Genomic DNA, 24,947 nt, shown 5'->3' with positions numbered 1-24,947 from the left:
CTATATGTTGCTTGAGGCCGTTTGAGATCTACAGAATAAGTGACCCAAAGTCCAAGTTTGCCCAGGAATGTAATTCATTGGGAAAACTGAGGTTGTCCATACACCCACGATGAGCTGTCACACTTCATTTTATTCAGGAACATTATGGTAGTAGTGGTGGTCATTAACTTTTACCAAGTACCCAGTAACTAAAACATTCCTCTGTGCAATAACTTACCTGAATCCACTTTCCTTCTGATTTTGAAATGGTTCAAACGTGGATATGTCACTTTCTGTAGAGACCTCAGGATGAGGCCATGGAGTAGCTAAGGGGTGTATAAGAGTGTGCATAAAAATGTAGGAGGCACTGTGAAGTCGGCCACATGGTGCTTGGAAATGTAAAATCTCTAAGGACATATTTAAAAAAAAAAAAAAAGGGGCAAGCAAGATTTTGGTTTGCATTCACTGAATTCAGCTGGGACTGGAAACTGCAGATCTCTGTTCCCTACACCTTGAATTATCTCTCTCCCTCTGTTTGTCTGTTCTGTGACTACTTTGCATAAAATTTATAAGCTGTATGGGCAAAGAATCGTACATCTCTCTTCTCTCAATACTGCATACAGACAACAGGTTGCAGTTATTATCCACTTGCGTTTTTTTCATCATCCCTCTGGCTACAAGATGATTTTTTAATTTGTTACAATAATATGGCACCTCCATCCATCAAATTGTTGCATACCCAGAAAAGCTTGAGAGTGTAAGGAGAAGTTGATGGAGACTTGAACCTTCCGAAATCCAGCCTCAAGCCAGATTCACAGCAGATATTGTTAGAGTAATAGTAGAGTGAGATTCCCTGTCTCTTCACTGAGTTTGATCGCATCTGAATCTACTGAAAACTCCAAATTTTCTTTGATTATGGGAAAAAAGCACATGTGCAAGGAGCTATCATTGTAGGGGTGAGGGCGGAAGGCAGAGCAGTGTGGCTGATAGCACAGTAGCATAACTTTGCCAGAATAGTGAAATCTAGACATTTAGGGGAAGGTTGTTTGAAGGAACCTGTGTCAACAGATGGACTAGATCCTGCCCCAGTCACACACTTCACATGCCCTAGAGATTATTCTGGGATTCTTCTTCATATGAGGGTAATTTGCCTCTTCTCAGGACTAGGAGGAAATGAAGGACAAAGGGAAAAGTTGTACTGAAGGAGAAGATCTCTGGGAGTTGACTTTCCCAGAGGAGGAGTTTTGGATAACAGGGATCTTCAAAAAAAATAGCAGAACCCAAACACTTGGGTTCCCAGATTAGCAAGTCTGTTTTACAGACACTCCACTTCAGTTCTTCCTCATCCATCTCCTCTGATGGCAGCAGGCAGTAGGAATATTTTCCCTTTTATTCTTTTTCTTCCTGGGCAGGCTGCCAGCTCTTGGTCATAATGTCAGTGGAGAAGCACAGAGCTGCCAGCCATTCCTTTTGCCAAATTCCCAACCTAGCTGAGGAGGAAACAACAGCCAGTTCCATTTTCTTGGCTTAGAGGTGCCAGCACATCTGAATGAAACAAGCTGCCCAAAGACACAAGCACACACAGCTGAAAGACTGGCAAACAAGCACCAGTAGCAAGGATTCTTGGAAGAGGGTTTGGCAGCAAAGGAGGATTTTTTTTTTTTTTCAAAACAGGAGCTTATAGTCCTGGAGTAGGAAATGTAAGTAGAATGAGCAGAAAGTACACCAACACAGTATCAGACATCCTTTCAGAACTCATCTGCAGGTATATGAAATACAGGTAAGCAAGGGAAGTAAAATGTAGTAGAGGTGGTGAGGTACAACATACAGCAGAGCTCGACCTGCAACAGCCTCTTCCCACCAGCCATGGCAGCATTTCTGTCTCCTCAGTGGCACTGCCCCTCAGATTCTAGATCCCAGTTTCTGACCAAAAGTCAAGGAACTTAAAGCACATGTGACACTCTTTACCAGGAATGCCACCAGCACCTCTATTCTACGGACTACCACAAACTTTCCACTAGGATTTTGGCCCTGTCATCCTCATTCCCTCAACATATTACAACAAATTACTTTTGCACCACGCTTGAGTGTCTACAGTGTTACGCACGTATCTGCAGAGTCCTCTGTAGCCTTTCAGAAACAGCTGAGTTCTGGTCAAATATAGTTATCCACTTTTTTGGTTGGTTTACTTCCCACCCCTGCCCTTTACAGTGAAAATCTTCACTCTGTCTTCAGTGGACAAGTTTTCATGAACATTTTGGAAGAAATGGAAACCAAGGGTCTGAAATCTAAACTACCAGTCAGAAAGACCAAGAGCTGTAAAGTGAAACTGCAGATACCCAAGACCCTAGGCTCAAGAGATGTATATAATGACTGCCTATTACTTTCATATTAATTAAAAAAAAAGAGTTGGATCCTCTTTCATGATCAAGCTCTTTGTCTCTCTTGGGATGATGAACAAGTAGCAGTAGGCAGGAGTTCTCACAGTTCTGGTTTGGATTCCCTCACCTAGCCTTTGATTGCCCATTTTACTTCTGTCTTATAAAAGCCTTATTGACCACAGGAGGCAAAGAAGTGCTCACTAAAAAAGCAGCAGCTGGAGTGACGTCTAAACATCCATGCAGATATTTCACCATTCCAAAGCTGCTGATGTAATAGACTTAGGCTAGACTTAGATGACAGATCTAATCACCAGGAAAGAAGGTATGGCTCTGTTGATTTAAATTGCAACAGGAACAATACGTCATTTGCATGGCATTTGCTTGATGAGACTTGTAGAAAGTAGGGCTTCGTGCACTTCCCCCAACTACTCAGAGATGACAGTAAGAAAAAGCCATCTCTTCTATGAGGTAAACAATCTCAGCTCTCTCAGCCTCTCCTCATATGACAAATGCTCCAATCTCTTATTTAATTTGCTGGACTTGCTCCAACATGTCCATTTCTTTCTTGTACTGGGGAGCCTGGGGTGGACACAGCACTTCAGGTGTGGTGTCACTAGTGCTAAATAGAGGGGAATAAACACATTCCTTGACCTGTTGGTGACAGGCACTCCTGTTAATGCCACACAGGAGGCTGTTGGTCTTTGTTGCTGCTGAGACATATCGCTCACTCTAGTCAACTTGGTGTCCACCACAACCTCCTAGAGACTTTCTGCAACTGCTTTCCAGCCAGCTGACCCACAAACCTGTACTGATGCATGGGGTTATTCCTCTCCAGGTTCAGGGCTTTGCATTTGCTTTTGTTGAACTTCATGAGGTTCCTGTCAACCTGTTTCTTCACCTTGTGGAGGTCCCTCTAAATGGCCATGTGATCCTCTGGCATATCAGCCACTCCTCTTGAGCTTGCATGTTTTGCAAACTTGCCAAGAGAGTACTTTATCCTATTGTTCAGATAATTAATCAAGATGTTAAAGAGTATTGAGCCCAGTATGAACCCTTAGCATACATCACTTGGAACAGGCTTCCAACAGGACTTCAGTGGGTCTCCAGGTGGACTTTCTGGCACTGATCACAACCCTTTGAGCCTGGAAGTTCAGCTGGTTTTCAGTTTCACTGTCCATTTATCTAGCTTGTACTTAATCAGTGAGAGTGTTGTGGGAGACAGCGTTGATAGCCTTGCTAAAATCAAGATCAACAATATCTGCTGCTCTCCTGTTGTCCATCAGGCCAGTCATATCATCACAGGAGGCTGTCAGTTTGGGCAGGCATGTTTTCCTCTTTGTAAATCCATGCTGACTCCTTCAAATCACATTCTTGTCCTTAATGTTTGGAAATGTTTTCCAGAAGTATTTTCTCTGTCAGCCTCCCAGGGGTGGAGGTGAGACTGGAATAACCAGCGTGTTATTCTTGAAAAAAAAAATAAAATAAAATAAAATATCATTTTTTAAGATAGGAGTGACATTTGCTTTATTCCAGTCCTCAGAACTTTCCCCCAAATACCAAGACCTTTCAAAGATTATCGAGAGTGGCCTTAAAATGACATCAGCTAGCTTCTTCAGCAGGCTTGTGGGCACACACTATCATGCCCCATAGACTTGTGTATGTCCAGTTTGTTTATATGTTCCCTAACCTGATCCTCCTCCACTGAGGGTAAGTCTTCCTTCTTCCAGTCTTTCACATGGGTCTAAGGAGCCTAGGAGCCTGGGATCCCCAAAGACCAGTCTTTCCAGTAAAGTCTAAGGTAGAAAAGCCATTGAGTACTTCTGCCTCTTTGCCACTGGATCTCCTGCCTCATTCAGCACTGGACCCACATTTTCCTTGGTCTTCTGCTGTTGATAGCCCTTCACATCTTTTGCCATATTCAGCTCCTGGCAGGCTTTGGCTTTCTTAACCCCATCCTTACACTTCAGGTGGTGTTTCTGTATTCCCCCCAGTTCACTAGTCCCTGCTTCCACCTCACATTCACTTTCTTTTTGTGTCTGAATTTTGTCAGGAGCTCCTCCTGTCTTTGCTTGATTTCCTGCATGTGGAGATGGACCGGTTTTGAGCTTGGAAAGGGCAGTTCTAGAAAAAGAACCAACTCCTGGATGCCTCTTCTCTCCAGGGTTGTCTCCCATGGGATTCTTTCAAGCTGGTGCCTGAAGATGCCAAAGTGTGCACTCCTGAAGTCAGTGGTTGTGATCCTGCCATTTGCCTTGTTCCCTCTTTTCATGATCCTGAACTCCACCATCTCACAGTCACTGGAGCCAAGACTGCCCCCAGCCTTCATGCTTCTCTGTTTGTAACTATGAGGTCCAACAGAGCATCTCCCCTTGCTGCTCCTCCGTTATCCAAACTGACATTTCCTCAGATGGTACAGACTAAGACTTCAAGGTTAAACTAAATGAATTCTGTACAGAAATTCTGGGGGAAAAATATTTCCCATTTATGCGAATATGGCTTATTAAAATGAAGTAAAATTATCACACGTAAAGAGCTGGCACTTGCCAGGACAGTGATCCTGTATGTAATTGGTTTTGTCATAACAGAATATCACCTCAGAAAGAAGTGTAGGAGTAGTCCAGCTTTTACTATGCCTCTGTCTCTGGTTATGAAAGATTTCTTCCTCCCATCAAAGCCAGAAAACCACAGGATACAAATTTTAATCTTTGTTCCTGTAAGCTTTTTTCATAAGTGGATTTAAGTAATTAGCTGATTTGACATAGAGGAAAAGAGGAAAGCATTGTTTTGAATACTATATTTACTTGTTTATCTAGAACTCATTTATTATTGGCTAATCTTGCAAAGTTTGGTTTAACTGATTGTTGGGAAATGGTTCTCCTTCACATCTTGCTGCTGGGCATAAGTTAATAGATTATTTTACATGATAGTTTCCAGTTAAAAGGATTGCCTTTGGCCCAGCCTAACGATGACAGCTGTGATGAATGTTACTCTTTTCAGTTTCCTTGAATGTCGGTCTAAGTAAGCTGAGTCATAAAGCTGCCTTTGTCAAAAAGTCAATATCTTTACAATATATTAACACTAATTGCTCTGGGACTACCTGACTAGAAGTACATACTGATAGATCTAAATGCCCTTAGTCAAGGGAAATAGTTACTGCTTTAGATTTTCCCAAATTTGGCATTTGTAAAGGTTAAGTATTAGAGGCAATCATACGAATTTTCTTGGTTTATTAATTTGATTGTTTTTCCACAGCATGAACTGGACTACAGAAACACACACAAATGAAAATGCAAGTGTGCTCCCATATTTTGGTAGCTGCACATCTGGGCTGTGTCACATCACTCAGAAAAGAAACTCCTCACTTGGCCAAAGAGAGTTAGAAAATAAAAGGGAGATAAGTACTATACATACCTTTGAATTTCACACAAATGTCATGCACCACAACATTGATTATATTGTTTGCCTTGTATTCACGAAGTGCCACTAAATGTTAGAAGAATTCATCTTTGAGGTGTTCATGAAAATTAGACGTGAAAGTCCACATTTAGCCTTGAAATAGGTAGACATAGCTTAGTCAAGTCAGAGCCAGTAACATTAAAAATAAACATAAGTCAATATGCACAACCAGTATCTGACATTCTTGTGCTAATGGTCTTAACTACACTTTTCAAATTTCATAAGAAGTCCATAAAATCTCACACATTCTCTGTTCTAGCTTTAACAGGGAGAAAGCAGGGGTGGCCTTCATGACTTCCAAGGGAGAAGATGAGTGTTACTGATCTGCGGTATCTGACTGAACAACAGCATCTAAAAACAGTTCTAAACCCAAGATCATAAAAATAATTATCTATTATTTTTGATTATAGAAAACATGGTTTTCAAGTGTTTATTAGTTTTTTCTTGCATTGCAAACTATGTGTGTGTTATTACATATTAAACAGTAACAGAAAACACTGATGAGAGAATTGATTGGTCTTTTCCCTGTACTGAGAAAAAGACACATACAGAAGTTTGAACATGGAAACGTTTGTTTAAGTGTTTTTTGGGGGTGATTTTTGTTTCTTGTTTGGTGGTGTTTGTTGGTTTTTTGTTTGTTTTATGGGGTAGGGAAATGCTTGTCTTCAAAGCCATGTAAAGTTGTGGTGTAAGAAAGATACAGGGTCAGATATGCAGATGGGACCAGTATATTAAGAATTTAGTCCCCATTCTTTCATTTTCACAAAAACAATGGCTACATTAGTGTCAAAATAACTCCCAGCATTACAGACAAAATATTATGCTAGACATTAGAACTTTAGAAGTGCTTTTGACAGGCTGCTTTGTATCTTGCTTTATCTGAAGGCTATGAAAATATGAAGTTGCAAAAGATGTCTAGACTCAACTCCAGCTTCTGTGAACAAATCAGTACTGGTTGAATCCCAAGGAGAAATATCCATGACTCCTAAGGAGCAGAGGAACAGACTGCGTTTAAGTTTAGTTAAGAGTTAGTGTACTTAAACTTGGAACTTGAAGCAGAATCCAAAGCTACCTTTTTTAATTATTATTATTTATTTTTTGAAAGAAAAGGGCACCAGCAGTACTCATACAGTCCATAGATTTAAGGTTCTTTGCATAGGATCAAAGCAGCCCACAGTTAGCAAAAAGCTGTCTGAGGTCAACATTTGTATTTTTCACAGATCAGTGGAAAATACTTAATGTGTCTGACATCCCTCCTGCTCTGTCCTTGGGTGCCCCAGCTGGTGCAGTTGTGAGAAATGGCCCCATCCTCTTACTGTCCATTCGGGAAGGGTCCTTCTTTAGGATGAGGGGAACAGTATTGCTGCTGGAACTTCAGCCTAGGGAGGATTTAAACCCTCATGCCCCTTTTAGAGCTGCATGTCCTGGGCAAGAGGCACTTTGTTCATTACTAACAGGTGTCAAAGTCAAGAAGCAGCCAGAGAAGAAAGGGAAGAATGACCTTGTAGTTACATTGCATTCCCCATGGCCAGTTGGATCATTTTGGCATTTCTTAAAGAGATACTCAATTAACACAAACCCATGCAGGTGTTGTGAGGATAACATTAACAACTGTGAGGAATAGGAGTCTCCTCAGAAAGCGGCTCCACCTCCGGAAGTATGAACCATCTGTGCTGCACAGCTGATGCCAAGTTTAACCTGATCAAATATTAAGTTTGAGGGATGGTCTTAGCATGGTAAGACTTAGCCTCATTTTTATGAATGCATTAAACTGCACTTGTCTTTAAAGCCAGAATTCGGTAAGCACTTATTTTGACAATGGTTGCTAAAACTCTGCCTTCACTTCAGTATAATCTTCTCAGCTGAATTAGGGCAGCTGTTTCTGGGGCCACATAATGAATCATCCAGGTTAAAAATACCTCAGCCAAAATAAATGAGAGGAAGGTTTTTCTTGTAGTTAATTACACAAACCAGCAAAACTGGCTAGTTTAGCCAGCACACCTGACTTAAGACATGCTTGTCAAACTACATCCCAGTGCTGTGCCTGTCATTATCAAGAACTGCCAAATCAGCTCTTTCACAATTGCTTATTCCCATTCTCAAGTTCTTTTTCTGAGTGCAGGGCAATGGGTGCATGAGGACCTGAAGCCTGGAAAACCTCCAAACAGAGTTCTGTGCTGACCTTCCTGACTGAGAGAATTGCTGCCTGTGGAAGAAATCAAAATACAACAGTGCCATAAAGGTCAGGAGCTGAGCATCTGGATTGTAGACAGCCCCCCTTAAAAAGGTGTACACAAATGATTTAGTCAAACTACTGTTCAATTATTTAAATATGAGTCTGTTATCTGTTTTTGTTAATACATCAAATTATTTTTTATGGTCTTACCATGACTACTGTAGTTTTCCATAACTAATTTCAAATGTTAGGAAAAACTCTTATCTTCTTCCTTCTCAGTTTTTTCTCTTGCAAGTTCTAATTCTCAAGTTCGTAAAAATTCTTAATGTCCTAACAGCTTGTTTATTGATGTTCTAACTTGTTTTTTAGCAAGTTAACCAAATAAACTGTCTGGACATGTTTCCAAGAGTATTTGGAAAATTTCATTTGCTGTATTGTGTGTAATTAGCCTTGGCAGAACTCGGATTCTGTAATGACAGTTTCCATTGCAGAGGAATCCAGGACAAGATGAAGAGTCCATCACTTTGCAGATTATTCCATCTCGCTAAGGTTAGACAACATTTTGCAGAATGTTTGCTGAATCTCTAGTACTTTATGGAAAAATGAGTCCAAACATATTCTCTATAGCAAGATTTGAAATCATTAAAAATATGCATTACTAGCCAATATCATATAAAAATATAATCAGATATCTACCACTAATATAGATTGGTGTACAGTTGACCACTACTACCCTCATGTAGAGTATTGGGCAAATAACAGCCCAGTTTTTAAAAGCAACTAGTAATTTTGTTTAACTTGTTTTTAATCATATATTTTTTCACTGAATCACACTGATCCCTCTTTAATAATTCTAATTAGAAGCCTTCAAAAAAAAAAAAAAAACCCAACAGCAAAAACCAACCACTGTTTTCTCTGGTTTAGCCTGTATGTTCAGTCTGTTACTTCTCCTGACTACCTGATGAGGTTGTAGGCAAAGTTTTCATTGATTACCTTATTCTGTGGGGACATGACCTGAGTAAATGAAATAATCTTTGAATGGTTTCATCAAGATAATGCTTTGAAATTCCACCTAAGGTGCCCTGTGGTGTTTTTTTTGTTGTTGTTTATTCGCAAGTGTTTTGTAGTCCAGTACTATTTTGAACTCTGTAGACCATTTCTACAAAGAGCTGGAGTTGCAGTACAAGAACAGGTTTCATAAGCAGTTTATTAGATCTCAGTGAGCTCTTCCAAACAAGATGATGTTGTACCTACAAGTGCGTAGAGAGTATCAAAAGGAGCCAATAATATGATACAATATTATTTCCTTCTAAGCCTTCACACAGCACAGAAATAACTGCAATACATTTTTGGTCAAAGCAGATTGGATTTAACATCTGTGTTAAAAATGTATTTTTTCCCCTCAGCAAATCATTACCATGTGCTAGGAATTAACACGATCAAAGTTATCTATACCATACAAAAGTATGTGCTGTGCCTTTGAAAGGAGACTGTTCTAGAGAACGTCTGGGGAAGAGACAGAACTGGTTTTTGCTTAATCCTAGAAGTAAGACAGTATTAAAATGAACACAGCAGCCAATTCCAAACATGAAACTGTTTCAGTCACAAAATTTTGTTATCTTATTTTGAAAAAAGTGGATCTTTCGAGCAAGGCGATAGCGGTATTCGCTTTTAAAAGCAGGGAACCAGATGCGCCCCTGGAGTAACCCTGCCTGCACAGATGAAATTGTTCCTGGATTTTCACTAGCACCAGTTCATAGAGCAGGGGCAGGGATAGTTCCTCAGAGGGAATTATCCTCAAAAATAAATATGTATTATTAACTTCAGTACAAGTTTATGTATTAGCATCTGTCTTCACAGCATGTGGTTTCAAGTTTTCTTGTGCTATATCTGAATGCTCTCTCTTTTTAAATTTCATCTCCTGGGATTGTAATTCATTCCACACTTCTTCCTCTGACATGATCATATACAAATAAATAGAATCTGAGGAAAATATGAAACTGCAGTAAAGAAGTGAACATTCCCTCAAGAATAATTTATCTTTTGTACTGTTTCCTATGGTGTCCCTGTTCACCTCCTGTTTCTTCGCAATCCTCATAGCCTTTTGTTATTTTGATAAACCCACTAATACCGAGGAGCCAGTGTAATTGCCACCCATCCCTGGAGACAAGCAGGAGAGATGGATAAGCAGATGTCAAACTCTCAAAACAAAGGTGAGTACAAAGCTATGCAGAACACTGGTGATTTATAAAGGAGACATTAGCGTTATCAGGCACCGTTTTGGGAAATGGTTATGCAAAGAATTAAGTTTCAGCTGAAAAGAAGAAAGGAGCGCAGTTGGACCTGCCTGAGCAAGCACATTAGCATAACCCTTGGAGAAGGCCTAAGGAAAAGGATTTGCAGAGAGGGAGCTGAAAGCAGAGGCCGGCAGCTCTGAGCAAAGAGCTCACTCTGCTTGGTTGGACCTGCCACTGCCAGGGAGGCAAAGCTGGTGCGGTCCCTACCAACAGCCAAGATACCTGACCTCATCACCATGTCTTCTCCTAGCTGAAATAACCTGCAAACCCTCACAAATTTTTACTAAACAGAGAAGCTGAGAGACACAATGAAGTCTACTGTTTTTAAGGGTAAGAGACCTTAACATCTGGCACATTGAGAAGGTGAGTTTGGGCCACTTGCCATGGGAGCTGGGACTCTGTGTGTGCCATTCAGGCCCGGTTCTCACTGCCCATGTCCTCACCATCTCAGATTTCTCCTTTGGAGGCTGCAGCAGAGACCCAGGACAACCCACCCCTGTGCAGGGGCTGCCCAGCATGTGCTCGGTTCTTCACAGGGAACTCTGACCCAAACCTCTTGCCTGGGATATGTTGTGGATTGCCTGGCCCATCCGTAGCTTCATATAAAAAATAACTACCACATAGCAACGTATCATTTACCAGAGTTGAAAGGCTGAAAACATTAATATGTCTTTCATCCCTGGTTAGAAGCATTCACAACTTCTTATTAAACCTCCCTATGTTTACTCCAGTAAACTCCCAAAGAAACAGAAAAATCAATATTAGTCTACTCTTATATATGCCCACTCCCTGAGAAAATTTGCTTAGGTTAACAACTGAAAAAGTTTGAAACAATTGTTATTTGAAGTAAGATTACTGTAGCAATTTGACTGGTATGGTGACATAGATTTTACTCAGTACCTATGACAGCTATATAGGAAGTAATTTTTTTGTGTGTGTAATAGTTCAATGAATCACTTGGAATTAAAAAAAAAGAAAGTTAAAGCACACTAAAAGAAAAATAAGTAACAGTATCACACATGGTTCATAATAGTTGTTGCTATACCTCATGATTCCTGACAATCTCTCTGGAAAGCCCTACTGAAATTTGCCTTCCCTCTCTGAGATTTAAATTTCAAAATAGCAAAAATCTAAGCAACATCAAAATAAGCAGTAAATACTCACCTGCCTGATTCCACGGGCCATGGCTTCCTGGAATGAATGAACAGGTGAGTGGACAAAATAATTAGTCTTGTCTAGGAGGGCAGGGCTCTGGCCCAGCCAATTGGGATTTGTCATTTGGTAGAAACCTTAGCATAATTGCAGGGTAGTTGATTAAAGGTGCCTCCTGTCACAGCTGATTGCAGTAAGTAGTATAGCATGTTAACCTGTCAGAGGTCTTACAGCATATTTTATAGTCAACTGAACATACACTCTGAAAGAAGTTTTTTTCCTAAAGTAAGAAATATGGTGGGTTTTAAAAATTTACTTCTTGATGCAGCAGTGGTTTGACCAACCAAGGTAATTTTTTTGGCTATGCAGAAATGGGGTAGGAGGGAGCAAAATTGCATCCTGTGCTGCCAGAGCATGGAGTACCCCTGGGCACTGCATCCCACGCTGGGTGGGAAGGAGGAGATCCTCCATGGTCAGCAGACGCTGAGGTTGCTGAGGTTGGAGATCACTGAACTGAGCACCATGTTTGCCCTTTGACTGCACTGACAGAGACTGGGCAGGACCACTGGAGCATCCCTGGTGGATGCCGATGTAGGGTCTGTTGACACCCACATAAAGGTAATTAAACAACTTTCTAGTGTCTGTTGTTGAACGCCCAGCTCTGATGATGCTCACACAGCCGCTGGGTTGAGAGATTCCCACCGCAATGGGGTGGCAGGTGGTAACTTAAAAGCATAAAAACAATTTTGTCTTTGATTTCAGTCTCAACACTTCCGTTTCAATATTGAGACATTTTTGTGATGTTTTATGTCACACATGTTTTCTTTGTCTAACATTTTTACTGGTTTTGGTACTGCATGATATATTCTCCTTAAATGTATATAATGATGAAAGCCCAAAACTACAAAATATTAAAAATACCCGGTTATCCTACTTTTTAAGGTCAGCTGTAGGACAATGATTTTAAATAACTATTTAGAATAAAAATATAGAAAAAATGGTTTAAAAATAATAGTTTATAAAACTAGTGTAAAATTATGAAAAAATACTCTAAGGCAGTTTGCTATGACAAAGAAAGATGATGGAATAGAATTTTTCAAAATATGTATTTTCACATAATCTCAGTAATATGCTACTGTATGTTACTCTTATTTTACATAAGAATTTAAAGCAATATTGATTGGTAAAAGTCTAGAAAAAATGAAAATAAATATTTGTAATTTTAAATATTAATGCTAAAATTTGGCTTTGGCTGAGTTGAATTCTTTCACCTGCTATTTTTGTAAGAGAAAAGACTGTCCTTCATGGAAAATGTGGAGCCAGCTGTATGTGTCAGAAGAACAAGGGAAATAAGATAAGCAAAAATAAGGATATGTGGGTCAAATTACTGCTGAGAGACTCATGGTAGTTGCCCAAGCAACAGACCACCAGGCTTTTCCACTTCACCTGTAGCAGTAGTTTTCTCTGCTGTAACATTTCATCTTTATGGCACAGGATCCACTCCACAGGAGTCCGACAGCTGGAATCCCATTCGGCATCTTTACCACCCACTTCTCTAGTCTTACAGGAATTTCCTTCCAGATTATGCCAGCTCTTGTTGGTTGCAGTGTTAAATAAATAAGTTAAATAATTCTCCATGTTTGAAGGGAGCATTACTGTGCATGGTGGAAGTGATTGTGTGGAATAAAGTCAAGGAGCCTGAGGAGATATGGAAATGGGTCTGCAGAGGTATGGGAAACAAAAAAAGAAGAGGTGCAGAGAACTATGACAATTCTTCACACCTCATTAACCCACTAGTTTGTCACAGACATCCAGCAATATCCCCTCTGGCTTCCATCATCACACTATTTATTCAAAACAAGACTTGCAGTCGCCAGTACAGAATGTTCTCATTCCCAGAACAAGCCCAACAGGGAGATGGTCTGTAAATTATTCATTCCAGTACTCTTGGGCTTCTCTGTGAGCATTGCCCCATGGTAAAAACAGCCTCACTGCCCACTGAATGTGTCCCCTGCTGAGGCTGCCAGCAAAAATGTTAATTTTGTGTTCTTATGATGTGGACATCTGTCCATTAGCAACTGGAGAAGACCCTCAAGTGTCCCACCCCACAGCTGCCAGCCCATCAGCAAACACTAAAAATTTCCAGTTGCTACTGAATGAGCTGGAATCAACTCAATAACCTATTGCTAAATGTTTCTGTGCTTCTCCAGATCATAAGAGTATGGCTGTTAGGTGACTCTTGCTTTCACGTTGGTAGAACACAAATTAGAAGGTGTTCCTGCTGGCTGTGGGGCAATAGGAGAGGATGATGAAATAGCAAAGCCACAGCTGGCAGCTAATAAAAGATGAGATATCTGAAGCCAGACAGGAAGGGAAGCTGGTAAAGATATGCAAATATCACACAGTTTATAAATAAAAACAAGGGTGTATGATGTGCAAAGGCGGAGGTGGCCCAAAGCTTCTAAGCAGCGTAGGCAAAATTGAACTCTGCTGCTCCAGGAAGAAAGCACAGGGGAATTGGCTTTTATCCCATTATTAATCAGTGGTAAAATTCCACATTGTGATTTCAGCAGAGTGGGTTGCAGAGCTAAGGGCACCCAGCGGAGTGAAGGGAGGCAGGGGGCAGAGCCAGGGAAGTGGTGTCTCCACATCTCCCCTGCCCTCCAGCCTGTCTGACCCCACTGAGATGAATCCCATCTCCCTGGCGTTTCTCTATCTCTTGTCAGAGCAAGGCCTTAAGGCACCTGTAACCTGTTTCTCAGCAGCTGTCCTCTGACCCTCAGTCACAAGTGTCAGATCCTGCACACACCATGCATACGTTCTTTTCCTAAGCACACTGAGGTCCCCTTCTCTTTCTGTATTCCAGCACAATTTGGGATGCCCCCCCACTTCCAACTTTCATTTCTCCAGAGTGCCAATCTTAACCCCTACCTCCCCCAGGCAGAAGGTTCTACTCTATAATATGCTCACCCACCACATCTGTGGTGCTCGTCTCCAATTTACATCCCTTAGGATGCTTTTTCCCTTCATCTGTTTCCAATGTGGGGCTGACGCCCCTAACTCACTCCCGGGATTCTTGACATTGGTGTTCATTGCCCTCACTGTCAGCCAGACATGGGCAGCATCATGTCCCTTGTGAGTAAGCTACGGGAGCTCAGGTCACCCAGGTAGTTTTGGTTAGTACCATGTATTTTTGGTACGTCCTGTGCACATCTGGGATTTGCTTTTCCCGTTTACTGTAAACATGACTTGGTCACATGCCTTTGTCATGATTTACCACCTCTTTCTCTTTTGTCATGATTTTCTAGATATTTTCCATAGTACTTTGTCAGCTCCAGCCTAAAGAATTCAAACTGCTTTTTGGAGAACTATGTCTTAACTTCACCCAGACCCTGCTTCTGGTACAGGGCTCAGCTACCCACAAAGGTGGGTCATCATAAGCAACTATCATCTGTGTTCTCTTTTGCTTGAAGGAGCCGCTTTAGCTGCTAGTGAAGCTGTAAGTCTGCATGAGATGTGATCAACAGACATGTTCTATGGACATCCTTAAATCTTGCTGTCTGAACATCTGTGTCAGTGGATCTGTCCTGAATTCACAGAGTCTCATTCTGCTCTTTGCCACCAGATTTCCCTACTGTAGAAGCCAAGGCACTGGGGAAGAGACGTGGAAATCAGTGCACTCCCATGCCTTGCCCCAGGACGTAGGTTAAGCATATAACCAAATCAGGGAGCTTGGGCACATACTGTTGTTTAACCTGAGAGAATATTTTCCTTCCTACGTGTGCATAAACTTTCCAGGTGGAACTGTCTCCTGAATCTTGGCAAGACAGTTGGTCTAAGCACCGGAGCTCTCTATTGTATTGCAACAGTTAAAGTCACTCTGAAAACTTCCTTTTTCCACTGTGGCGTTTGACTGTTCTGCCAGTATGTCTGTATCATGTAATGGACCCCAAATAAGAGTTGCTTCTTATTTCCAAATAAAGCAGTTTACCTGCACAGTACAATGTCATGCAGAGACAGCAGCCTGGGTCTTGAGAGTAGTAAAGCATGAAAAACTGTAGTGTATTTGTTCAGCACAGAACATTTTTAGTTTGCCTGGACTACTTTTAGGACTGGAGCTGAGCAATTTGTGGGATAGTTCTGTACTCTACCTTCTAAGCCTAAAAATGCCTGTTGACCAAACTGGCAGGTGTCGGTCCCACGCTGGGTTCTGCAGAGCAGCTGCTGTTGCTGTCTCTGCACAGCTTTTAGTCTGGACACAGCACCACCCTCCTGCAGTTCTGATTTTGCCTGTTCTGGCACATTTGCATATGCTCTGACTTGTGCTCCTCTGGGCAGGCTAAAGAAATCCTGTGATGGGCAGCACAGCTCTCCCGGGGGAGGCCTCCTGCAATGTGGCTGGCACTCAGTGCCTTCTGGGACTCAGATCTAAGCTTTAAAGGCTCTTTTGCCTTTTATTTTTTCCATCTCTTTTCCTTTCAGTTTTGAATAACTAACTCATTTTAGTTTTGAGAATGACATACCTAATTTACATTTAGATTTTTCTAATCCCCTGCCAAGCTGCCATTACAATAGGCACTGTAAAAATTAGTAAATAACAATTTTCTTATTTACCTGATTGCCTTTCATGTCTCATTGTCTTTTATGTCAATCTGTGCCAAGGCACTTTCAAGTTATATCTTCAGATGTGAAAGCTAAAAGCAATCTGAGCAAAAAAGTTTTATGTCAAGAAAGATATATTCCTCTGTGTCACATGTACATACTGAAAGCAGCAGCATTCAAAAAGGAGTAAAGAAGGAGCCACCCTTCCCTCACCCAGACCAAGTGCAATAAGATTCGCAAACTGATCTCCAGCTTGAACCAACAGCAATAGCACGGGATGCGTCTGAAGCTTATCTAGTCCTAAATTCTCATTTATTAAAATCCATGCCGTGCGGGTAGCTCTGGTGCACCTATGTGAATTTATACCAATGAGCCCACATTCATTAATATAGTGGACATTTGGTATTGTGCCTCTAGCAAGAGCAAGCCCGCTGGCCTATTCATGTGCATGTCAAGAAAAGGATCCTTTCCACATGGAGAGAAGAGAGAGAAGCACACATCCTTGTCACAATGGCATAGAAAAGGAGCTAAACCACTCTGCATCCCTGCCATTGCAAACATCGGAGAGTACAAGAAACACTTTACAGTCTTCCCTGTATTGCTAAATTCTTGCCACTTAGAATACCAGGACCACTGGATCCCAGGAAATCCTGCTTATGTCTCAGATGCCAGACTAATTTTTTTGTTGTTTTTGGGGGAGGGGGTTGTTTTTTGGTAGATTTTTTTTGTTTGTGACAGAATGTTACTAATGTTCCAGAACCTTTCTCCTGTTATGGAAATATAACCCACATGGAAGTTATTCATAGGGTAGACATGCAAAATCCATGTTACTGTTCTCCACCCACATTTTCTAAAATACTAATGTTTGTGGTAGCAATGCTGTAGTTACAGAGAGTAATAAGGTGTAGAAAATATCACATATGATACTGACCAGGAATACACCCTCCTTGGTGAATAATTCTGATCTTCACTATATGTCACTGCCCCACTAGTCAGTGTGGACTTGCATGAATTTCTTCGAGAACCGTATATTCCCTGCTAGCTTCTGTTGGGTCCTCTGGTTTGTTTTTTAAACAGATTGACATTTTCTATCAAAAGCAAAAAAGAAGTTTCCTCAGCGTGTTTGATTGATAGGTTTTTGTTTCCTTCACCTTTGCATGTATTGAACTGAATTTGGACTTTGATCTCAAAGCTTTTCTTCTGAGACTTTCTTGCAGTTAAATTTGATTTTTTTTCCTGAGTATTCAAACTTCCCTGCTGAGTCTGCTTTTTCTTTTTTTCCTCCATCCTGCTTGTGAAATCATGGAGAGTAAGACCATGGAGAGCAAGACTCATTACAGCTTTGTCATAACTATTCATGCGCTAGAAGGAAGTTCTGAAATGTAGGCATTAAAAGGTTATGATCAATCTTTGCCCTGTTTTACAAGAAGTTCAAGGGCTCCAGAGGCCTCTCTCTTTGTTTGTTTTATTTAACTTTTGCTGGCTTATATACCATTTGTGCAGAAATTAGAAATAGATTAGTACCTGTTTCTAACCAGAGCTGTCTGAAAATAATCTGTCCATCTTGCACAAACTACCAAAGGGTATTCCTTATTTGTTTCTGCCAGATGAACAGAGGAGCCAGACCCAGGGAATTTTACTTATAATTTCCATATTAAGAACAATAATACAAGTAATTTTAAATCCAGTCTAGCAAAGTTGTTATGCACTTCTAAAATAACATTGAAAATATGAATTATTTAAATAAATAGCAATCTCAGTTTATTAGAATGCTTGAAGAAACCGATCCCACCGCCTGGCCTTCAAGAAATAAGAGTCCAATTTACTAAGCCTGCTGAGAAAAGTGCTAATTAAAGTAGGTCATAAATGTTCTGTGTGAAGATGACTATCTGAATTTGAATTAAAACAAAAAAAGTCAAGGCTTTTCACAGGAACCTGGGTAGGAGGTTTCTTACCAGCTAGCTCCCATACCGATGAATTTCCACAACTAACACAGCTGGAATGTGGCCTTAAAGCAAATCTGCATTATAAACTGCCTCTGAACTGCTTCACCTGCTTGTGAAACGCATTCAAATGACTTCTGGAAACTGCAGAGGTAGCAGTTCATTTGGATTGCAAAGCAGTATAGGAAAGGTAAGTGTCTTCTCAGGCTAGCAATCTACATATTAAAGACATAAAAAGAACTACTTGGAGTCATAAAGACCAGTGCCAAAACAAAATCAGGAAGACCCATGGCAAGTGAAATGATGATTCTGGGCAGCAATGTGAGTGTTCATGGGTTATTTATCTTATGTAGTCTTAAAATGTTGTTTTACATTATAAGAATTACACTACAGTTCCACATGACACTACCTAATATTTTTAGACCCTACAGGAACAGCTTTGGGAAATGGCAATTTCCATGAGAATTTCACGTCTAGACTATATTTGATTTTCAATAATTCAATTCTTTGCAATATAGAAATAGAATTTCTGGAGGGTTTTTTTTATACCCTTCAACTAGTCATTTGAGAACCATTACGGTTTCTTCTTTGCTTGACTCTACATGGAAACTGTCTATATAAAGATGATACATGAACTTCCAGAACACCTGTATAAAACAGAGTTAATTATTTATTTCCAAATCAGTCTTTCAGACCCCAGCTGCAGGTATTTGAACTTGCTAACAAAACCACCTGTAATCATATCATTATGAAATTACATGAGGGCAAGATAGAGATTACAGAATTCAAAATCTTTATGTAGGATTGTTTTAACTGGTGGAGGGGTTTTTTCTCTTTTCTTGCTCCTGTGTTGAGCAAACTGGGAGCAAATCAACTAGTACAGATGTTTCTCTGAATATGAAATAAATGATCAGTTTATTGAAAAAGGGAAAGATCTTGCAAGCTGCAAATGTAGAAACTCCATTCTGAGTATTATATCAGCAACACAAAACTTTTAGGAAGCATTTCTTTCTCTCCTGTCATATTACTTCTGAATTTGTATGCTACCAGATAAAAGGGGAACTTAATAATGGCTTGGACAATAGTCAGAATCGCCTATTTCTTAAGATTTTATAATACTATTTTTTTCAAGAAAATATTAGGAAAATAATAATTCATTTTCAAAATTAATTTTCAAAGCTAATCACTTCCAGTGTTCACAGGATACACAACCATTTTGCTACCATATTTAGTAAATCACCATTTATTTGCTACTTCAAACAGCCTTATAATGCATAATTATCTATAACTCAGTGTTGGATATCTCGGGAATAGATTTAGAGTCAGTTAACATGTATCTTGCTCTGATCCTGCCTCAAATACCTGCTGCAGCTTTGTACAGGAGCAAGTGTGTATATGCTTAATGCTAAAGCATGTAGCACCTGCAAGAGGTCTACCTGTATCTTCTGACAAGTGTTCATTTTTTACTTAACATGACCTACAACACGGGTGGCCTACAAGTCTGCCATAGGTCTGGCCTGGGATGAAAAAAGAATTCTCAAATGGAAGGAGTGACCAGGAAAAAGTTAGATTCAGCTCAGTAGAGACTTATGTAAAAAATGTATGCTTAGGTAAAATAAATCAACTGAGTAGAATACTTAAGATGCAGCAGAACATGGAAATCAATAGAGGTCTAGAAAATACCGCATGGTAAGACTGAAGGGATAAAGGACTGTTCTTTAGAGGAGATCATTAGGAAAACACAGTAATAGTTTCAATAGGCACGAAAGGGGAAAGGATTAAAAATTATTAAAAGGGATGAAAGAACACTCACATTCTCCACATCCACTAGGGGTTAGACAAGGACTGAAGAATCTCAATCACATTAACAAAGACTTGAATATTAGAAAAAAATGTAGTAGTAAGAGCAAATAAACAGTAGAATACTTTGTCTAGAAGAGTTGGGAAATCTTTCAAGAAAGTCGTAGGTATAAATAATTCTAACTTTGGAAAGTGAGGGCTAATCAGGTATCTCCAGAGGACCCTTTCAGGATGTTATCTTTTGAATTCTGCAGTATTCAAACATTTCCTTGACTTAGATTCATTTTCTTTACCTTGGTTGATACATAATACATAATGTCTTTTGCCTTCAGATACGTCAGACAACATAATAATTTAAGAGATGAGACACATTGCAGGATTGTTTGCTAGATAAAGCCTTTAAAGGCTGCTCACATTTTCATTACAAACTAGTGTAGAAATAGAAGAACCATTGTAATTTTGAAAACTCCTTTCAGTTTCTGGTGCCACATATTTGTCTCCAGAAGCATTAAAAGCTTCTTATACTTCCATAGCCAGTGTAAGGCTAATTTGGAAATTTTAACTTGTACTGGACATTTCACCACCCAGAATTAATAACTATGTTTAAAAACATAGGCTCTTTTTTTTTTTTTTTTTTTCCGATTTCCCAGATGAAAACATCAGGTTTGGGCTCACTTAATTCCTTCTTGAGCAAAACCAAACTTTGAATTTCTGCACATTGCAGCCAGTAACACTAGAATGAGTTAAACTTCAATCTCACACTTGATCTTGCTTCTGCACTGCAGAATTCATCCCAGACCCTACAAGCCAATACTAAGCAACTTGTTCAAGGCTGCTCTTTGTAATCTTGTGAGGAATTTATCACTGTAGCAGCCAGTTGTTCATTCTTGTATGCAATATGATTACAGAATTATTAGGACCTTTAAATGACTTAAACAAACAAACAGAAAACCACCAAAACCACACTAAAAATTAATTTCAGGCATTGTTATAAAAAATAGATGATCAAGACTTGAGAACATTAAAAACCTCGTGAAACCTGTAATCTTTATCCCATATGTAGACGGTACTTGTCCTTTCTCCATCCCTTCTCTTAACACATTCAAAGTATCTACAGTTAAATCTATTTTTTCTCTCATGGCATCACAACTAAATTGAAAGTTCAGTTCCAGTCTATCCAGTTAGTATCTTAGCTACCTGCTGCATCACATAAAATTGGTATAGTGACTATTCAGCTCTCTGTCATAAAATTTGCAGTACAGCTGAAAGTAATTGAGTTAATGGCAATGAAGACTGAGCTATTTTCCCACTCTACAGGCAAATCAGAGCCTAATAACCTTGAATGATACTCACAGAATGTTATAGGGAAGTTTACATCCTGCTGCCTATTTTATCCTGCTGGATAAGCTAAAAGATTACTATGGCCCATTGAGCTGCCAAACTGATACTTCATTTAGAATGGGATTTCTCTCAGCCATCTGAAAATTAGGTCCCTGCTCCAAGGTAGTTATTCCAGATACTCTTGATCATTGACAGAAAAAGACAGAAACCCCTAGAGCATGACTCATCCCATCTATGTGCCACATTTGTCTAGTAGATTTATCGTTGCCAGGAGATCACTTCTCCCTCTAATGACTAAGTCAGGGGCACATAGCTGGGTCCACAGACCTAATGCATAAATGGTTAAAGTTGTAAGAATTGAATGCCCACAGTGTGGTTTACCCAGGTAACGTCGGGCATTTAGCTGAGGTGCCTACTTGAGGAATGCAGTTATCATAGAATCGCTCCGTAGGATTCTCAGGTTCATCTCAAATCCTGAACGGTGGGTGAAGGGGGAGTAATCGCCCTGCAGAAGTGCCTGTCTCTCTGCAGTGCCTGCAGATGGTACCTAAGGAGAGCCGGCCCCTAATTAGTGCATGAAAGGTAGGGTATGTAGATGAATTCAAGACCTAAACAGTCAGTTATTCACACAGAACATGAAAAGTAATTTCTCTCCCTAGGAGACTGAAGCACTTTCTGCACTATATTGCACTGCTCGGGATGTGATAAAGGACAATGTGAATATCATCATACAAAATTACTCAATTTGAGAGTCAGTGCACAGTCTGAAGGCAAGTGACGGACCTACTGGGGCAGCAACTGTCTGGTTTAGAGGCACATCTGAATTTTCCCCAAGATAGTGCATAGCTGAATACTTGATGTTTAGCCTAATTTTCAATAAAATTATATAAATTCTAATCATCACATACTTGAAAAAAAAATACAAAAAGTAAAATCCAAACATGGATATCGATAACTTTTCCAAAGAGCATACAGCATTAGACAGTTTAATAAAATCGTTACCTGTACCAAGTTAACTCTAAAGATGCCTACTGTATAAACAATATTGAATTGCTGCAGTAATAACTGGATAAGTTATTTTTATGAAGAACAAATACAGGAGATCAGCATGGTCAACAATAGGGTCTGAGCAGCAACCAGGGCAGATTCAATAACGGTGACTCAAAGAAAATGAATGCAGATGCCAATAGCTTAGTGAGTTCGTACATACAAGCACAAGGACATTCAAACCCTTTAGCTTTTACAGCAGTTTGGCTTGAAATCTAGCTTTAGAAAATCAGGAATGCTAACAGATCCTGAGTGCTTCATGAGTGCCATTGTCAAGCACTTGTTCATCTCCCCACAACGTAAAATAAAGAAACAGCATGAAATTAGTTTGTGTTACAGATTGATAACCCAAAGGTTGGCCTAAAATACTTTGGAAGCAAAGGAACAACCCTCTTAAATCGATCTAGTTTCAAAAACCGATGCCAAAGCAAAGGAACTGTCCCATAGAAACCCAGTAACAGATAACATCCTGTTGTACATGGTGTGGCTGCCTTTCCAGATGACTCAAATTTACACATGTTGTATCAGCCAGCCATAAAGCAGGAAGGGGAAGGAAAGAGCTGGCACTTCTTCAGTCTCCTCTCTGCACCACCATAGGTAAAAGTGTGGTGGGGAAAAATCACTCAAGGGTACTGCCTGTGCCTTTTCAGCAGCACTTGAAAACACATTTGCTCTGACATACATTGTATGTCACAATCAAAGAATATATCTGCAAAACAGGGAGAAAACCTTTTTTTATTTAATTCAGCTAAGCTATAAGTTTCCATCTGGAAGCAGGAGTCATCAAATGTAGCAAAATAGGTAACAACAACAGACAACCTCAGGGAGAAAAATTGCTTGCGCCATCCTCACTGTTGCTCCCAGGCTGGGTTCCACATGCCAGCAAGGTGCAATCCATCTGGGAGCTGTGGGAGCATGCACGACTCTCTTGCAGCAAATTCTTCCTTTAAAAATTAACTCACTGCCCTGGTTAACAGCTGGCACTTAGCAAATAGTGTCTATGCTCTACTGATTTTATCTCATTTATAGCTTTCTCTGTGACTGCCCTTGAGTTAATGGTTACATCACACATTAGTAGGGTAGTGCTCGTCATTCATTTCCCAATGTGGTGAACATTGTCACATGCTGGATCCTACGCAGGTGTAAGCCAGCCCGAGTCCCGTGTAATTAACTTTGGCCCAGCACGTGGAAGTGGGTTTGACAATGAATATCACCCTCCTCATCAGTTCCTCAAAGGGAGGGTGGGAGAATTCAGATGGATGATATGAAACCACCTGGCAGCTTTTTGTAGATCGTATGGTTGCAAGTGGATGTCTCCACATTGCACTGCAGGGATTAGAAAGCTGCAGAGTGAGTTGTGCTGGTCAAAAATGCTGCAGTTCTTTTATTTATTATCCAAAATAACTCAGACAATGACAATATGAATGTTAAATAAAATATTTTCTTTTTTTCTTATACAGGAACAAGGTGCCAGATTAACTTATTTTACCAAAAGTATCAATGATATTGAGGTTAATGACATTTCATTCTCTGAATGTAGCTAAAAGAATCTTATAAGTGAGATAAGGTTTAGTAGGTCACCTGATCTGTTCTTTAACGATTCACATATTCTTTTCACATACTTCATATAGGACAAAATAACCTTACAGCCTTCATTTTACCCTAATACTCACCAGACTTTCCCTCCTAACCTAGGTTTAGTCCATTGTTTTTATTTCCAACCTTTGACATCACACAAGGTAGGTTCCCTCCTTTTATCTGCAGTGATTTTTATTAAAGCCTGTGATTTTGTCCTCTTTTACCATGAATCTTTGTGTAATCAGTCATTTTTATATATTTTTTAATATATATATGGTCGTCTCTTCAATTCCCATTCATGTTCTCTTTCCCTAAATGGCTTATAACACTTAACATCGTTTTGAGTCAGAGTCCTGCTCAGATCAGTGTGCAATATTGCAAATGCAGGGATAGTGCTTTGTGATTTCCCACGGCTACATAAAATTTGATTGGTATTTATTTGCAGTTAGATGAAACCACTAGTTTGTCAGTCACTGATGGTTGTTATTCTCTGATAGAATTTATTTTCCTAGATACAACTCTTTCACTGCGCAAATGCTTTATATTATTTTTATATTTATTACATTATATTATTTTTATCCAACTATCTTTCCTTGAGGGATAAAGATATTTCCTTCTTTGATTGCTACCACTGTTTCCCTGTGCCCATTGGCCTGTGAAACTTGAGCGCTTTACTACAATTAGTTCCCTGAGAGCTGCTACTAACTCAGAAAATGTACTCCCGTTCCCCTCAAATGCAATTTACTTATTCAGTGGCTCTTGTCTCTGAGGGAAAATCAAGCAGAGATCTTCTCTTGCTTTTATTTGTGAATAACGCTGAGTTTTTTCACACAAAGTAAAACCAAGATACTGCAGAATGGAAATATAGGTTGAAGAGAGTCATCGCCCTCTTACACCACAAACTTTCTTCGTCAAGAGAAGAAAGGAAGAGAACTTGGCCTCACATGGAGAATTTAGGTGCAATTCAGAAACAGGATGGAAGGGTAAAAAAGGCAACCAAGTGGCAAGGAATCATAGGTTGCTAATAAAAAGGAGCAAAAGAAAGAGAATATAAGTATAGCGACTGAGGAGGTCAAGTGAAGATATTTATTTACTGTGTTTATTACCCCTTCTAAAAAAAACAAACAACAAAAAAAACCAAAACAAAACAAAATCTGCTGATAAAATGCCTTGACTAAGGATCTGATCCTGTGCC

General features: G+C 39.9%; 1 protein-coding gene across 6 annotated transcripts in view; it reads right to left on the bottom strand.

Moving 5' to 3' along the window:
* LOC102087606 (hyaluronidase PH-20) overlaps nt 1-24,947 on the bottom strand; it is a 40,603-nt gene that overhangs the window by 8,873 nt on the left and 6,783 nt on the right. Inside the window, exons 1-2 of one of the 6 annotated variants that reach the window (XM_021281248.2) lie at nt 11,454-11,479; nt 5,772-5,909 (exon numbers count right to left, since the gene is read on the bottom strand). The exons of 1 other annotated variant lie outside the window; for it this stretch is intronic. The gene's annotated coding sequence lies outside the window, so the exon portion shown is untranslated. Of the gene's footprint in view, nt 1-217; nt 3,824-5,771; nt 8,397-11,453; nt 11,527-24,947 lie in introns of those variants that run through there. 4 more of the 6 variants (XM_065048870.1, XM_065048871.1, XM_005513817.4 and 1 more) reach the window with 4 other exon arrangements.

The sequence above is a fragment of the Columba livia genome, chromosome 1 (genome assembly GCF_036013475.1).
Source record: "Columba livia isolate bColLiv1 breed racing homer chromosome 1, bColLiv1.pat.W.v2, whole genome shotgun sequence".
NCBI classification, from domain to species: Eukaryota; Metazoa; Chordata; class Aves; order Columbiformes; family Columbidae; genus Columba; species Columba livia.
This window is presented reverse-complemented; position numbering and strand designations above follow the sequence as displayed.